General features: G+C 37.5%; 1 pseudogene; it reads right to left on the reverse strand.

Annotated features, from left to right (window-relative positions):
- Positions 1-19,565, reverse strand: part of LOC149191207 (GDSL esterase/lipase LTL1-like) — a 131,788-nt pseudogene that overhangs the window by 98,109 nt on the left and 14,114 nt on the right.

Consider the following 19,565-nt stretch of genomic DNA (forward strand, 5'->3'; position numbering starts at 1 on the left):
TGTAGGTGATTGGGTATTTTTACTGCTACATCTAAAGCAAGCTATTTATGAGAAGGAAATGTTGGCAATACTACATGCACTTAAAAAATGGCGACCTTACCGAATGGGAAGACTCTTCAAGGATGAGGATGTGGAAGCATTGTTTTGTGCTATTTCTATTATCCAACCAGATTGGATAAACGAAGCAAGGGATGAATGGAGGAAGGACAAAGAAGTATGGCCACTTATTCAAAAGATGCAAAAGATCCCAATTCAAACAATATTGCCAGATATTGAAAAGGAAGGAAAAATCATATTAGAACTTGGAGCAGTCACAGAAACAAGAACCCGACAGCTACGAAATCGATCAATTTCAGAGTATCTCATCAAGTGGAAGAACTTACCCGCTGAAGATTCCACATGGGAGGACAAGAATTTTATATAGAAGCATCAAGAACTACTCAAGCGTTGAGGACAACGCTTTTTGAAGGAGAGGGGCATGTTAGGCCCCTATACTACTAGTGTAACCCCTTATTGTTATTAGTAAAACCCACTTATTATATTGATGTACCCATGTAGTGCCCATATTGTTACTAATGTGCCCCATAGAAGCCCACTATTGTTATTATTGTGCCCTTACATTATTATTGTTATGTCGGCTCTGATTATGTTATGACCTCTTAGACTCCTATATATAGAAAGGAGATCTTTTCATTTGTATCATCCAATAATTGTTCATTTAAGTAATGTAAAGGAGGTTGCCCCCTCAAAGAGGCTGAATTCTAAGGCGTTGATCTATCTTTTCTATCTTTTCTTGAGCTGGTTTCATAACAAGATCTAGTATTATTCTTTAGGACATTGCATAAATAAAGTGATATATAGTGAAATTTCTACATGGTATCAAAGCGAGGTTTTGTAGAAAAAGTTCTACATGGTATCAGAGAAAAGATGATCAAGGAAGAATAGTGTACAAGCAGGAGAAGTTTGAAGTTTGGTTTCTGAATATTGAATTGAGTTCTTATCAAATCTATTTCATTGATGGCATTCAGTGGTTTAAGACTCGAATATGCCCTTGATGGTAGTTTGAATTATATAGCCTGGAAGGATCACATGGAGGTAGTATTAGAAGATAACAGTCTAAAGGACTTCATTGATCAAGAAGTCCAGAAGCCGATTGATGCTACTCAGCTGGCGGAATGGAAAACGTGTGTGGCTAGAGCAAGGAGAATCCTCCTGGAGGGAGTTTGAGATCACATTGTCTCGAGCCTCCATGGGAAGGAGACTCCGTTTTCGATGTGGAAAACATTGAAAGATATTTATCAAAATAGCAGCGATTAGAGGAAGCTATCGCTGAAAGATAAGCTTCGAAAGATCAAGTGTGAAAATGGCAACACTATCTCTACGTTCCTGAACAAGCTCACCACCTGCAGGGATGAGCTTGGAAGCGTACGAATCGTGACACCTGATGATGACATGGTGAGTCTTGCACTCCTCAGTCTTCCTAAGAGTTGGCATAGCTACTAGGACTCAGTTAATGGAAGAGGGAAACTGCTAGATTGGGAACGACTTTGGTTGGATCTAATGCAGGAGGAGATAAGGTGAAGCACCAGGGATGGATCTTCATCAAAACAAGATGATGAAGAAAATTTAGCTTTAGCGAGTAAAGCTAAGAAAGGGAAAGGGAAGGCATCCCAATCCAAATCTTCTCACGGTGGGAAGAAGGTTGACAAGTCAAAAGTGCGATGCTTTCACTATCATGAAGTGGGCCATTATGCAATGAATTGTCCACAAAAGAAATCCAGAAAGGGTTCCTCCAAGAGATTTGATGGTGATGCATTATCCTCATAGTTTGAGCTAGATTTCTTGCTTATCGCATGCATGGTTTCATCCATGGTGGGATCTGTTTGGTACCTAGATAGTGGAGCTTGTTTCCACATGTGAGGTGACAAGAATCTTTTCAATACATTGGAGGAGAAGGATCTCCAGATGTGGATCGAGATGGGTAATGATGGAAAGTACTGTGTCTCCGGTGAAGGTACAGTTGTGTTTCAGAGGGAGCATGGTGCTCCTCTCACCCTATCTGATGTTAAGTATGTACTAGGTTTGAAAAATAATCTTGTGTCTATTGCTATGCTAGAAGATAAAGGCTATGATGTAGTCTTTAGTAAAGGAAAATTTTTCCTGAGGCATATCAGCACTGAACAAACCCAGCGAATTTGGATTAGAGTCAAGAATCTCTACAAGATGGAGGTAGATGACTGTGCTACGCTGAGTTCCAAAGCAGAGGTGGTGCAAAGCCAAGATGTTGGTGAGCTATGGCATAGGAGACTAGGCCACTTGCATCACGGGGCCTTGAAGATCATGCAGCAAATTTCTACCAGCTTACCTAAGGGAAAACCGAAGCAAACAGATACATGCAAAGGATGCACCCTCGGTAAGTATGCAAAAGCTTCCTTTCAGGATCGAGATAGTAGAGCTCGATAAATCCTGGAGCAAGTTCACTCAGATGTATGTGGACCATTCTCTACAGCCTCCACTGCTAAGAAAAGGTACTATGTTATTTTTATTGATGATTTTTCTCGTAGATGCTAGATCTAATTTATGCAAAAGAAGGATCAGACCTTCTTGAGGTTTTGTGAGTTTAAAGCCTTGGTAGAGAAAGAATTGGGCAAGAAAGTAAAAGCCTTGCATAGTGACAATGGTGGAGAGTATGTTTCCCAACCGTTTAAAGACTTCTGTGCAGCAGAAGGAATTAAATGGTAACTAATGGCACCTCATAACCCAAAACAAAATGGGGTGGCTGAAAGGAAGAACAGATCTATTGTGGGAGCAGATCAAGTGATGTTGCATGACCAAGGCCTACCACTTCATCTGTGGGATTAGGCATGCAATACAGCAGTGTACCTTCATAATAGAAGTCATCATCGTATCTTGGGGATGAAGACACCTATGGAGGATTTTTCGGGGAAGCGACCAGATGTGAGTCACTTCCACATCTTTAGATCATTAGTTTACTGTCATGTGACTAATGATGCTCAGAAGAAGCTAGACCCAACAACTGAGCTGGGGATACTAGTGGGGTACACAGATACACCCCACAACTATCATGTGTTTCTGCCTGCCAGTCAGAGGACTGTAGTGCACAGGGATTTGAAGTTCAATGAGCAGAGAGCCATGCGAGTGTCACTTGAGAGGGAGCTCAAGTTGCATGGTGATGAGGAACTTTTAGTTCCAAATGAGGAGGAGCCTCCTGATGATGTGGATCAGCCACATGTAGAGGATTCAGGAGTGGAGACCACCACTCCTGGAGAGTCTTCCAAAGACGGGCAGAAACGCTCACAGGAAGCTGACAGATTGATGCTAGATGCAAGAGAGAATGTGGGGTAGCCATCCTCTTACCGCAAATAGAGGAGATCTCTCGAGAGATACACTGGCTACATGGCCCTGGTTGGGTAGTGTGTAGCGACCGAACCTTCTTCTTTTCAGGAGGCAGTCTAGCAACCAGTCTAGGTTGATGCAATGGTAGAAGAGTATGATTCTATCATACACAACAGTGTATGGGATGTTGTCCCTAAACCTGGGGACAAGTCAGTGGTTAGTTTCCGATGGCTTTAGAAAGTAAAGCAGGTAGCTGATAGCAGTGTTGAGAAACACAAGGCAAGGTTTGTTGCCCGAGGTTTCTCACATGTTGAGGGTATCTACTACGATGAGACCTTTGCTCCCGTAGCAAGGTACTCATCTATCAGATCGATGCTAGCTTTATCAGGTTAGATGGGTTGGAATATCCATCAAATGGATGTGAAGATGGCGTTCCTCAATGGGAAGATTGAGGAAGAGGTATACATTGAGCAGCCCGAAGGATTTGAGAGCTTCGATCGCGAGTCGCATGTTTGCTGACTCAAATGAGCACTGTATGGGCTGAAGCAAGTACCTTGTGCTTGGTATACTAGGATCGATAGCTATTTCATCGGATTGGGCTTCACCAAGAGTGAAGCAGATGTGAATCTTTACCACATCATGGTAGAAGGTAAGCCATAGATTATTTTACTTTATGTCGATGATCTGATTTTGATAGGTGATGATCAGCTGATACAGTCTTGCAAGGAGGGCCTTGCAAGAGAGTTTGAGATAAAGTACATGGGCCTCATGCACTACTTTCTAGGCATGGAAGTGTGGTAGAAATATGGGGAAGTATTTGTGTCTCAAGGCAAGTATGCCAGTGAGATACTCAGGCACTTTCACATGGAGAAGTGCAAGCCCATGCGGACTCCTCTAGCTGGGAACTAGAGGAAGGAGGATGCTACTTCAGGTGAGGTAGTAGTTGCTACTGTTTATCGGCAGCTGGTGGGTTCACTCATGTATCTGGTGAACACATGACCCGACTTATGCTTTGCGGTGAACCAACTGAGTCAAGCTATGGTTCAACCTACCAAGCTGTTTTGGAAGGCAGTGAAGCATGTGCTGAGATATCTCAGAGGCACTACACAGTATGGATTGTGGTACAGACAGATAGAGGGAGTGAAGTTGCAAGGCTTCACGGATGCGGATTGGGCTGGTAGTCCATCAGGCCGGAAGAGCACTTCTGGAGGAATCTTCAACCTTGGTTCAGCCATAGTTTCTTGGTATAGCAGGAAATAGAGATTAGTTGCACTTAGCTTAGCAGAGGCTGAATACATGGCTGCCAGTCAAGCAGCATGCGAGGCCATTTGGATGTGGTAGATTCTAGTGGGATTGTTTGGTCAAATGATGGATCCTACAGTGATATACTGTGATAATCAGAGTTACATAAAACTCTCTGAGAATCTAGTGTTTCATGATAGGTCCAAGCATATAGGTATCTGTTACCATCATCTACAGGACTGTGTGATCAAGAGAATCATGATGTTGTAGTATGTTTTGACTAAGGAGCAGGATGCAGATATTTTGACTAAGGCATTGTCAAAATGCAAGTTTGAGTTCCATAGAGATAGGATCGGGGTTATAGATAATCCCTTTCTTGTTGAGAGGAAGTGTTGAAATGTGAAACAAGAAATGCTAAAAATAGCACTGTTATAAATAGCCGGGCTATATATAGCAGTTAAGCCATTGGAGATCTTAGCTACAATGGGTGAAAAGTGAAAGTGCTAAAAATAGCTTTTCTAAAATAGCATTTCGGGATCCCTTCTTATTTTAGTCAGTCCCTGGACTAAACATAGGAAGTAAAATTCGAATTTGATATTAACAGAAGTTTGTAAATTGATTAATTAATTCATCTTGAGTTAATTAGTTAAGGAAGTATGAACTTGAAGTCTATGTGAGGACATGCAACAATTTCTCCTTTGATTGAGGGATTTATACATCAGTTAAAGAGATAAGGATGAGTTGCAATATTGAGTTGTAATTAGTTGGCTCAATTAACTGAGTCAAGTCCAGTTAGATTAATTTAAAAGTTTGTTAAATTAATGAGAGTTCAGTTAGTTAATGCTTGCATGCATGTAACTATTGTATTTCAAGTAACTGAGTATTCACTCATGGATAACTCATGCATTTCAGTTCAGTCAAAGACCCATTTGAGATCAGATGGAGGGATAGTGTGCTATCAGTTGCTAGGATATTCCTTGTTGAATATTCCTTGCATGTAGAAGGAATATTATTCCTTATGGATTGCACAGTTGGACCTGAGGTTACAGTGAGTGTGATGAGGCCAATTCACACATGTGATATCATTGGACCCCAATCAAAACTGCGCAAGGAAATAGGAGGCTTGGAGGGCTTGAGGAAGATATATTCTATGTCTATTGAGTCCATGAACTGTATTGTTTGATTGCAGAGAGAGTAGGATAGCTTGAGAGATGATTCTTTTTGTAACTTGAACAAGATTTCCACTTGTATGATAATACAGAGTTGGGGTTTTAGGCTGGTGCTTTCCCCAGTGTTATATCTTCTGTGTTATGTTGATTACTTCTCATTCTCAGTTATATCTATTCATCCTTGATGATGCTCATATCTATTTAAGCTTCCGCTAAGTTTATGGTAGATCTAGTATTATGCTTTAGAACATTGCATATATTAGGTGATCTACAGTGAAATTTCTACATGTGATGTGCTTACAACATCTTCTTTCCTCAATGGTTTTGGGAATGGCTTGGAATCTTCCACTGCCTTCGAAAATTCTCCTTCAATGTACCCCAATCCTACAAATTGAGGCCTTCGTACAACCTCCAAGGGATGAGTCATCCCTTGCCCATTAACACCAAGTCCTCCTCTTTTATACCTCGTCTTGGTAAGGAGTCTCATGTCAGTTTGTGAAATGGGTACCTCAATGCTTCGAACAGGAAATTGAAGAATTACCAACATTGTTTACCTCAACTTCTGATTATGAAGTCGGTGATGATGGATTTGCTAAGCCTTCATTGCACTTCAACCTTTCCAAGGTCTCTTCTGTGGCTCGTAATTGAAGGCACAATCTCTACTTCTCCTCTTCTATTTCTTGTAGAAATCTCCTCAATTAATAATTCTCTGCTTGAAAGGTTTGGTTGATATCTTCATTTGAATTATTGGAAGAAAATGAAGAAGCAGAATATTCACCCAAAGATGGAGATGGAGCATCGTCCTCTACTCTCTCTTTCTCTCTTTCATATTTTTCCATTTTCTCCTCATAATCTACATAGATTATATCTAGCATGCTTTCCTTCTTGTAGAAGGCCTCGTAGAAATATTTTTGATGCTCCATTTCCCTTCTTGTTTCACACTCAATTCACAACTCCTGGAAAAAAGGTAAGACCGCTATGATACCACTTGATCTTGGAATTTTATGTGAGTGCTTTAAAAAAAAAATCCACATTATAAAGGACCTTTTATTGATGCTTACATTTGCATGTGAAATCATGAGAAATTCATATTTTAAATAACACTTCAGCAAACCATCAACATGAAACAAGGAACTAATAAGATGAAATAATTATGCACAACCATAACTCAATGATATGATAACAGAGTTCATCCAATGTGGACTACGTCTCTGGGCCCTATGTCAAGAGTTGGGAGGTCGCTTCATTAGTTGTTGCAAGAAGATGATGGGTACATGATGCAATCTTTGTCAATACAATTATGAACCCCCTTAACTAGAGTCGCATGTCTCTCCCAGGAGACGTTCTTCTATAAGAACTCTCACTCATAAAATCTTTCATTCAGCATGAAAAAATAACAATGTCTCACATAAAGTGGAATACAATGATCCTCCAACAAAGTGGCATATAGGATCTCAAATTCAAATCATCATCTCAACACAATCAAATGAATACATAGCAAAAATACACCTCACACCTCCAAGTCTAGGGATGACCTAAAAATCATCTACTTGAATGAAGGAACTTCTTGAGTCATTTCACTCCTCACAAAAAAATGTGAAATCTAAATATAAACATGACCCTTTTGTCAGGGTAAAATTTGGGTTCCCCAACAATCTTTTAGATTCTTCAAAAGATTCTACTCTAGTCATAGGTGAAAAATATATTGATCAGATGAAGAAATGGAATGCACCATTAGACTGTTGGCAAGATTTTGATCAATTTGAGTATATACTTGATGCAGCCTTAGCCGCAAATATCCATAGTATGCATACAAATGCATGTCATATTCATGTCCTAGGAATTTCCATCTCATACTTAGGAAAAGCTCTCTTAAATCAAGGTTTAATGTTCTTAATTAAATGTTTAAGATGAAACATTTGATTTAGCTATCCAAGGTGTAAACCATTATAAACCTTAGAGCGGAACCTTATAAAATTCTTCCATAATCTTTGGTTAATTATTATTACCTACGCATATTAACCATAATATATTTATTCCGCTTTATTTCTATTATAACTCTTGTATAATAGAAATTACACATAAACCATTTAACCCTTCATTACTTTACCATTCTGTCGATTCACACGACTTTGCACATTTACTGATGCTCAACCTACACTTCAAATCTGCACCGTTGATTTCTTCCTTTAGATCCAATGGCTATCACGTCGTCCGCTCATCAACTAACCCGGACGATCTCTACCATTGATCTGCTCCATCCGATCCAATGGTTGTCATGTCACCCACTCAACTTTTGTGCGGCCAAATCTCAACCATAGATCAATCCCACTTGATCCAATGGATATCGTGCAATCTCGCGCTCCAACTAGCACGATCGATAAAATTTCAAAAGCACGCGAAAAAAGTTTTTTTGTTGTGCCTCGTGGCGCCTCCATGTTTTATCGTGTAGAATTTTGAAATACCACTTACAGCCTTTAGGCTGCGTGAGATACCACTTATGCCTTTGGAAAACTGCCCATGTGCTCAAATCAAAACCTTTAAAGAAGACACTTTACCAAAGGTTTAGTGCTTAATCTCAGTTTTAACCCTTAGTGCTAACACATAGTTTACTCTCCTCCATTCCTCTTCCGTCGTTGATATCTGTCGATCTGGCTGATTCGACAGTTTTCGTGCCTTGTTGTTTAATACTTTCTATGTCGTTGATCTTACGTTTGACTCCTACCTGAGCTTAATTACAGTCCATCATTGGAATGGTTTAACCTCCAATTTTCTATGTAGGCTGTCTCGGCACTCTGTCCTTCTCAATTTCGTTTGCACAAACATATATTATGCAAAAACACTTCATTTATAAATAATTACAATTTAATCACATATGTACTCTACATAGGTTTGAAATCGAATTTCTATATTCATAAACAAGTATTTACATAGTTTCTTTTCTTAGACTTGATTTCCAATATCAGTGGCCTCTGTTTCCCTATCTGCATATAATCTTACAATCAAACTCATCTAATTGCTAACTCTCTAACTAACTAACTCTCTCTATGCCTTTTAGGCTTACATTTATACAAAAGGTTTTGTAACCCATTTTAGTTTAGGTCCTTAATCTGCTCATCAAGTCCTAAAATATTTCAGTGATCCCTTGGGGATCTCAACAACTCAACTAAATCCTAAGGATTCTCTTTAATCCCCAAAATCATGAAACCAATTCCTAATCTAAGATTTACAATATTTCAAAATATCTCAATCCTCACTAATCACTCATCATTAGTCATGTTCTCCTACATTCGAGAACATTTACAATATTCCTCACAATATATAATTAATTCCTATTCTTAATATCTCTCATAAACTTACTTAGAAAACTTAATAATTACATTAATTTAATACTCAGGAAACCAACTTCCTTAAAACACAATACCCCCTATGTCTACTAAAATACAATGATATTTTTGAGCCGAATGCTCCTTCATCAGACTCCCAAGGTTGAAAAAATTCATGAGCTCCAAATCATGTGTTCTCATATGTTGATAGAAAAACCTCTAGGGTCCCAAACCTTAGTTTGTAACTACCCAAATGCCTTGCACCTTTGCTACTGTTGTATATTTGTTGTCTTCTGGTTCATCTTCCTCTCTTCAATTAGTTTCAAATTCTGATTGATCACTCCTCCGGTTGTCATTTTCCTCAATATGGATTGTTTCATCATCAACTTCCATAGTTATTCAATCTCCATCTCCAGCACATCCTTAGGCTGGTACATACTCTGCCATTGCATATCACTCCATGTTGTCCATTCATATTTAAACTGTTGATTACTTTCTTCAGCTTTTTCTACTTCAGCTTCTACTATTACTCTTGAGATTGCTCCAGATACCGCTGTAGATATTGCTTCTACCCAAACTTCCTGAATATCCTTGAAGATATCTCCCTCTACAACACCTAATTTCTGCTCCTTGTCTACAAATTTACTTTCCAATGATTTAGTGTTTTCATTCCATGGGCTAAGTACTATCATGGAATCTTCCTTTTCCTCCTTCATTTGACTATTCTCTTGTGCCAAATATTTTTTTGTCTTTGTAGCATTATCTTCATCACAACTTGCAATAATACACCAATTATCAGAATTAAAAATATAAGGCCTCACTACCTTTTCCTTCTCTGGAAACATCTCAATTTGATGTTTTGAGTTTTCCTCTAACTCCTTTGTTAGGACATCAGTATGCTGATTCAACCTCTCTAAAGAATTCTCTAACGGATTCTCAAGACTGTTAGCAAGTCTCTCTTCCACACCATCTGCTTCAATGATACCTTCCTGCTCTTGTCCACTGTAGTGAACTTCTTCATTCTCATTCAGCTCTGATTTTACACCCTGAACACTTACTCTTTGGTTTTCTAGCCTTTTCTCTAAAAGACTTATCTCATGCCATATATTTTCCATCTCACTTGGGATTTCTCCTAAAAGCTTTGTACAATCCTCATTATCTTCTTCTTTGTCACAAGTATAATTTCTTGTTGAAACTACTTCTTCATTCTCGATTAGAATAAAATTTTATTCTGATCATCCATCTTTGTGATAGTTTTAGATGTCTGTCCATCACTCTTCCTTTAGCCATTTAAGAGCAACAAATTTCTCTTTGTCCTTACCAATAACAACTTCCTTATCATAAAACATAATTGTCTCATCTCTACTAAAGATATTTCCTTCACTAAGCAAGGGATTTATGAACTCTTTCTATTGTAATATCTCAACTTGATCTTCATTTGAAAGACAGTCATTATCATACTTTTCTTGGCAACTTTCAGCTTCACTCAAGACAGTTCCATAAGATGGTTTGTCTTCTGCAATACCTGCATTCACACACAACTTGTCAGTTTTAAAACCACAAGACCTCATGATCTCACTTGATGATTCAATCACTAATTCCTACTGCTATTCCGAGTCCTCTACATGACTCAGAAATATTTCGATGGTCTTCTCTCCAATCTCCTCAAGTCCTTCACTTGGTTGCTTGATATCCTTCTCCACTTCTTCTTGCTTTTGGCCATCATCATGAGTCAAACTTCCTCTTCTTTTAGTCCTTGAAATATGCTTAAAAGTAAAAAAAAATCCCAACTGTGTATGGGAATTTACATGAGATCTATCTATCTCATATTCTTTTAGAACAAAATTTAGATTATGCTTGTCTTCTTCCTCCTTTACGACAATATCAAAAAATTGTCCTTTTTCACATGTTTCACCTGCAAACATACACAAATTATCAGATTTAAAATCATGTGACCTTTTGGCCTCACTTGAAGCTTCAGTCTTCAAGTCTTCCTCCAAATACTCATTTATTCTGAGTAATTCTTCCTTTAGTCGAGCATTCATCATTTTCTCTTTCCTCTTCTGTAGTTTATGCCACCTTATCTTTCTTCTCAAAAGAAAACCACACCTCTAGTCTTTCTCATTCCTCTGTAATAGTTCCATCAGTATTCAAGATGGAATATATCTCAGCCTTATCCCTCTCATATTCTTCATCATTCATCTGTCTCCATATGCCATTTGCTTTGGAATCTTCTTTCTTCACTTTGTGGCTTTTCTCTGAACCTCTACAATGACTATCAGTAGTCATCTTCTTCTCCATCTCTATGAGTTCTTCACCCACTCACTATGAGCTACACAAGTTTCTGCAATAGCAAGTCCTCCCTACTGCATGATACCTCACTAAGCTTCTCTCTTCTGAGCTCAGTCTTTTGGCATCTCTCTGGTTCTCTCCTCTGGAATCATATGAGCACTCCATTCTCTAGACTACAACTCATATGCACTTTTGAGAACACAACTATCCTCTTGTATTTCAAACACAAATGAAATACTAGGTTGTGGCCACTTTCTCTCAGAAACCCTTACCGACTTCCTTCATCACTGCTCTTCAGGCTATGATCTTCTTACTGAGATGCTTCACTAATTATTGTTACCTGCATATCAATGATATTTAAAACAAAGATCATTCCAAGCTTTCAAAAGCTTGTTGCTGCCAAATTTCTATGGCCACTTTAAAATGCTTCTGCTCAGCTTCCTTCTGAGAACACTCTTGTCCTCTCTGTCCAACCTTCAGTCGGATTCTTCAGGTTCAATGCCACTTTTTTTCCAATCTTTCATTCACTTTGTTCTTTAGAACACATACAACTTTCCTTGTCTATCTACTTCTATCAATCTTTACTTTGTCTTTAACCTACAAAACTCAAACCAGAGTTAAATAAAACAATACCTGTATGATTTCACAAGCAGTCTCCATCCACTCTTCACATTCGAGTGAATCTCCATTTTCCTCAAGAAAACAAACATCGTTGTGCTTTCTTTATGCTTCTGCAATCTCTTCTTAGGAGTATCACTTACTCTCATCTTATGTCATGCCTTCTACCTATCAGATTCAAATAACCTGATCTCCTCCTTCTTTCGCAATCACACTTGCATTCTACACAATTCTGCTTTAATTAAAAAGAGCTTTGACCATGCTCTGATACCAAATGATGTAGCCTTAGCCACAAATATCCATAGTATGCATACAAATGCATGTCATATTCATGTCCCAAGAATTTCCATCTCATACTTAGGAAAAACTCTCTTAAATCAAGGTTTAATGTTCTTAATTAAACGCTTAAGCGGAAACATTTGATTTAGCTATCCAAGGTCTAAACATTTATAAACCTTCAAGCGAAACCTTATAAAATTCTTCCATAATCTTTGGCTAATTATTATTACCCACGCATATTAACCATAATATATTTGTTCCGCTTTATTTCTATTATAACTCTTATATAATAGAAATTACACATAAACCATTTAACCCTTCATTACTTTACCATTTTGTTGATTCACATGACTTTACACATTTATCGATGCTCAACATGTGCTTCAAATATGCACCATTGATTTCTTCCTTCAGATCCAACGGCTATCGCGTCGTCCGCTCATCAACTAACCCGGACGATCTCTACCGTTGATCTGCTCCATCCGATCCAACGACTGTTGTGTCACCTGCTCAACTTTTGTGCGGCCAAATCTCCACCATAGATCAATCCTGCTTGATCCAACAGATATCGCACAATCTCGCGCTCCAACTAGCACGATTGATAAAATTTTGGAAGCACGCGAGAAAAGTTGTTTTGTTGTGCTACGTGGCGCCTCCATGTTTTATCACGTAGAATTTTGAAATACCACTTACAGCCTTTAGGCCGCGCAAGATACCACTTCTGCCTTTGGAAAACTTCCCACGTGCTCAAATCAAAACCTTTAAGGAAGATGCTTAACCAAAGGTTTAGCACTTAATCTCAGTGTTAACCCTTAATGCTAACACGTAGTTTACTCTCTGCCATTCCTCTTCTGTCGTTGTTATCCATCGATTTGGCTGATCTGATGGTTTCCATGCTTTGTTGTTTGATACTTTCTACATCGTTGATCTTCTATTTGACTCCTTCCTGAGCTTAATTACAGTCCATCAGTGCAACTGTTTAAGCTCCAATTTTCTATGTGCACTGTCTCGGTGCTCTGTCCTTCTTGATTTCGTTTGCACACACATATCTTATGCAAAAACACTTCATTTATAAATAATTACAATTTAATCACATATGTACTCTACACAGGTTTGAAATCGAATTTCTATATTCGTAAGCAAGAATTTACATAGTTTCTTCTCTTGGGCCTGATTTCCAATATCAGTGGCCTCTATTTCCCTATCTGCCTGTAGGCTTACAATCAAACTCCTCTAATTCCTAACTCTCTAACTAACTAACTCTCTCTATGCCTTTTAGGCTTACATTTATACAAAAGGTTCTGTAACCCATTTCAGTTCAGATCCTTAATCTGCTCATCAAGTCCTAAAATCTTTCAATGATCCCTTGGGGATCTCAACAACTCAACTAAATCCTAAGGATTCTCTTTAATCCCCAAAATCATGAAACCAATTCCTAATCTAAGATTTACAATATTTCAAAATCTCTCAATCCTCACTAATCACTCATCATCACTCATGTTCTCCTACATTCGAGAACATTTACAATATTCCTCACAATATCTAATTAATTCCTATTCTTAATATCTCTCATAAAATTACTTAAAAACCTTAATAATTACATTAATTTAATACTCAGGAAACCAACTTCCTTAAAACACAAGACCCCCTATGTCTACTAAAATACAATGATATTTCTGAGCTGAATGCTCCTGCATCAATACTTGACATAATTTTGAATCTGTCAAAATTTAGCTCCAAGGAATCTTTAAGATTCCATGACAATGAGAATGTAATCAATATATCCCATTGGAATATTCCCTAACATATGCTTTGACATTATTCCTAGAATCTTCTTGAGATTCATGTCTTCATTGACCTTCCTTCGTCCTCGTCTCTCATATATTCTTCATAGTTTCCTATGAACTATTTGAATGTAATTTTATAATAAAGTCTAAGTGTGGAAGATAAAAGTGTTTGGTTGGAACAATGGTTGGAATAGTCATGTGAAGTTACTTGTTTTTGGGGAGGTTTTGGGTTCAAAATCCATGGACTCCCAATTTTTCTTTAGTATGGTTTTAAAGCCCAATTTTGGTTTTAATATATTTTTCAAACCATATAATATATGGTAAATGTATATCCATATTGTAATGACTCCAAGAACCATTAAGATAAGATAAAATTGGAGGTTCCACCATGTCAAGGCCACTTGCACCTAATTTGAGGTGTAATATGACACCATGTGATTGAGCCATGTGGCAGGCTCTCATTAGTCCAAAACGTATGCCACTTCTGTCACCTACTTCCCATATGTCAACTTATGGTGCTGCCACATAACTTGCATATGGTTCCACCTAGTGTTTTGACAAGGCTGCCACATTCTCTTTGCGGGTCCCACTAGGCCTGTTGACCTTGTAGCCACATCTCATCTGTGTCACCTTCCACGTGGAAGAGGGTTGAATTTGATTTTTCCTTTTTTCATTATTTGGTACAAACTTCAAACTATAATAACTATCTCAATGGACTCAAATTGAGGCTACATTTGTGTCATTGGAAAGCTATCACTGATCCCTAGGAAATGGTCCTAGTTTTGACAAAATATGAAGACTTTGATTTTTGAGCCTTTCCAAAGCCACGTGGATCATTCATCCCCATTGAGGAGATTTTTTTCCTCCAAAATCATGAACACAATCTGCAATCTACTATACCCACTCCTCTGCTTAATAAGTGCCCTAACATGCCACACTTCCTTCTCCTTCACCTTTGTACTTTAAAGCCATAAGTGATGAATTGACACCTGCAATATATGTGAAACTGAAGTGCAATTTGAAATATACATGTTCTCTTATAAGACCAATCATGACCCAAGAAACCACTTACTTGCCACGAATTTATAACACAATCCTTGATCAAGCTTACATTAGAATAATAAAAGAAACCATACCCCAGATATAAACTAAAAGGACAAAAAGATCACCAGGTTCTATTCACAAGTGATGGAAAACACTTCACTTTTAACATAATTTTGCAACATGTGATTTACAAACAGTGGCCATGCTCAACTACATATAAATCCCAATTTCTTACCCAACCAGGTTAATGGGTCTTCTTCTAATAGCTACTTCTTTTGTTGATCAACTTCCTTGACTGGTCCTTCTTCCTTCACATGTTCTTTCTATCCTCTTTCTTACTGCCATTATTTTCCAACACTTGGCAACAACATAGTTATAAAAGCCACAAAATCTACATGCTTTTCTATGCCACAAATTTTGTTCATCATTATCAATCTTCTTGTAATCAAAAGGGACATTAGAATATTGATACGTTTTACACCTTTCTTGGTTGTCTCTAGTGCATGTTGGGTGATGAGAGATTTCCTTAGCTCTTCCTCTGCAATTCTCACTATCATGGGAAGGTTGTGATGTTCTTACAACATCGGTTTTGGAAATGGCTTAGAAGCTTCTAATGTCTTCAAAAATTCTCCTTCAATGTACCCCAATCCTGCAAATTGAGGCCTTTGTACAACCTCCAAGGGCTGAATCATTCCTTTGAAATTAACATTAATTCCTCCACCTTTATACCCCATCCTAGTAAGGTGTTTGATGTTGGTTCTGCAAATGGGTACCTCAATGCTTCCAACAGAAATAACATCATGTGAAAATGAAATTGAAGAATTATCAACATTTTTTACCTCAGTTGTTGATTCTAAAGCTAGTGATGATGGCTCCACTAAGCCTTCGTTGCACTTCAACTTTTCCAAGGCTTCTTTTGTGGCTCATAATTGAAGCTATAATATCTACCTCTCCTATTCTGTTTCTTGTAGAAGTCTCCTCAATTCAACATTCTCTACTTGAAGGCTTTTGTTGTTCTCTTCATTTAAATGATGAGAAGAATATGGAGAAGAAAAATATTCACCAGAAGATGGAGATGGAGCATCGTCCTTTTCTCTCTCTTTCTCTCTTTTCTCTTTTTCCATTTTCTACTCATAATCTACATACATTATATCTACCATGCTTGTCATCCTGTAGAAGGCCTCATACAAATATTTGTGTTCCTCCATTTCCTTCTTATTGCACGCTCAATTCACAACCCTTGGGAAAGAGGTTAGACCGCTCTAATACCACTTGATCCGGGAAATTTTTGTGAGTTCTTTCAAACAAAAATCCCCATTATACATGCCATTTTATGAACGCTTACATTTTCAAGTGAAATCATGAGCAATGCATATTATGAACAATTCTTCAACAAACCATCAGCATGAAACAATGTACCAATAAGAAGCAATAATTATGCACAATTGTAACTGAACAATATGATAATGGAGTTTTTCAATGTTGATTATGTCTCTAAGCCCAGTGTCAAGAGTGGGGAGGTCGCTTGATTAGTTTTTGCAAGAATATGATGAGTACATGATGAAATCTTTGTCAATACAAGGATGAACCCCTTTAATTAGAGTGGGATGTCTCTCTGAGGAGACATTCTTCTATTAGAACTTTCACTCATAAAATATCTCCTTTAGCATGACAAAATAAAAATCTCTCACATAAAATGGCATACAATGATCCTCGTATAAAGTGGCATACATGGATCTCAAATTCAAGTCATCATATGAACACATAGTAAAAATACACCTTACACCTCCAAGTCTGGGAACAACCTAAAAATCGGATACTTGAATGAAGGAACTTCTTGCACCATCAAATTCCTCACTAAAAACTATGAAATTTGAGTATAAACACTACCCCTTTCTGTCACGGTCAAATTTGGGCTCCCCGGGAATCTTTTAGATTCCTTACAAGATTCTTCTCTGGTCAGGGGTGAAAAATATGCCACTCAAATGAAGAAATTGACTGTGCCATTAGACTCTTGATGAAATTTTGATCAATCTGAGTATATACATGACATAATTCTAACTGTGTCAAAATTTAGCTCGAAGGAATCTTCAATATTGCACAAGAATGAGAATATAAATAGAATATTTCATTAGAATATTCCTTAACATATGCTCTCACAATATTCCTAGAATCTTCTTGAGCTTCATGCCTTCACTGGCCTTCCTGCACCCTCATCTCTCATGTATTCTCCATGGTTTCCTTTGAACCATTTTAATGGAATTTTGTAAAAAAGTGTGAGGGTGAATAATACAGAGTGTGTGGTTGGAACAATGGTTGGCATAGTCATATTAAGTTGCCTTTTGTTGGGGAGGTTTTGGGTTCAAAACCGATGGAATTACAATTTTTCTTTAATATGGTTTTAAAGCCCAATTTTGGTTTTAGTATATTTTTCAAATGATATAATATATGGTAAACATATTTCCATATTGTAATGACTCCCCAAACCATTATGATAAGAGAAAATTGGAGGTTTCACCATGCCAAGGCCACTTGGGCCTAATTTGATGTGCCATGTGTCACCATGTGATTGGGCCATGTGGTAGGCTCTCATTGGTGCACATCATATTCCACCTTTGTCAGCTACTTGTCATGTGTCAACTTGTGGTTCTACCACATCACTTGCTTATGGGTCCACTTGGCTTACTCATAGGGCTCCCACATTGCCTATATGGGTCCCACTAGGCCTGCTGACTTTGTTGCCACATGTCATCTATATCACCTACCATGTGGTAGAAGTTGACTTTGATTTTTTTTTTGTTTGGTACAATCTTCAAAATTTAATAACTTTCTCATACGAACTCGGATTGCGGCGATGTTTATGTCATTGGAAATATCTCGTCGAGATCTATGACTTGGTCTTGGTTTTGATGAAATCCAAATACTTTTACTTTTGAGGCTTTCCACATCCACTTGGATCATTTCATGTTATAAATAAGAAAAATGAAAAACTACATTTTGTGATGGTGACAATTGGAGGCCTTTCTAACTGAGATATTATCTGCTTTCTTATAGTTTCAGCTTGCTTTTTTTTTACTTGACTATGGAAGGATTATATCTTCTTGATATTTGATCCAAAACCCTTTTTTCCTAAGACATTTTATTTCATCTGGCACTTTTCCTTAGTTTGTGTCATACTTTCCTTATTTAATGATTGATATTTTGATTGTTTTTTTGACATTGTGAGCCCAGTTTGATCTACCTAGTTAGTATTTGTGTCATTTCTGATCTAAAGAGTTAAAAATAAAACCAAGTTTTATGGTGCATTAGGTCTTTCTCCCTTGCTAGGATTTAGATTTATTTTCCCTTCATAAAATATTGTAGGATTAGTTTGCTAGCTACATAGATTGAGTTATAGATCCAAAGTTTCTTTGAATTTTGTGTGAACATGATATTTGTCTCATTTGATAGACCATAGTTCACACCTGTTCCTTTCAAGGCCATAATTTGATGGTTTTTAGTGATTTTTTTTGGTGATATTGCATTTTCATCTTAGAGTGATTGAATTTATTTTTGAATTGATTTTTTGTGAAAATTTTGAGCATATGAAGTGATTACTGAGAGAGGTTGTGAGGTTCTTTTTTATCACTTGGGAAAATAAAGAATTGTGTACCCTTCCTCTAACTAGATTTCATCAAATTGAAAAAGTGTTTTCATTTTTCATATAGATTGCATATCAGATTGATTCTGAGTCTCTTGAACACCATGTCAGTTTCTCTCCATACCCTTTAGTAATAAAAAATCGTCAAATAAAACACTAATAAAATAAATCTATACATTTTCATTATAGCATGCCAACAATAGCTTCGGGGTATAGAGCCTAAAATAGGTTTGGAAAGGACACTCTTCAAGGTTGCAAAACTAAAACTATTTTCGCTAAAGATTGTAAATCCACTATCACATATAATGTTTGCTAGAAATATCCTCTCACAAGGAGTCAAGCATGTGGTAACATCATGAACTTGTGGAGTGACACCCCACTCCCTTAATATTAGTGTTTGATATATTATGCTTCTTAATAGGGATCTCTTTGAGGTTTGTACAACTCACTTTAAGCAATCTCTTTCGAATTTTTAGGGTTAGTTACCCTATCTATACATATGGTTCCAATCACATGTGTCCCATTGGTTGTTTGGTTTTGTGGTGATAATATTAGTAGCCTATATTTTAGAGTTCTTACCTAAGTGATTGTGGGTGGAAAGTAACTATGATACTTGAGACAAACAACAATCACCATATTAGTGCTCTTGGGGAGTGATGCTCAGCTCCATCTAGGTTACTTTTATCGATTAAGCTTGTATAGGGAGGTTGGGGTAACTACTTCTCAGTCCTTTGTTGGTCTAATGTCCTTGGAGATTTCATCATCTCAAGCATATTTTCTTTCAGGATGTACCTTTATAATTGGTTTTTTT

The sequence above is a fragment of the Pinus tabuliformis genome, chromosome 3_1 (assembly GCF_031772625.1).
Source record: "Pinus tabuliformis cultivar Carrire ecotype Pingquan chromosome 3_1, CPIR1, whole genome shotgun sequence".
Lineage (NCBI taxonomy): Eukaryota > Viridiplantae > Streptophyta > Pinopsida > Pinales > Pinaceae > Pinus > Pinus tabuliformis.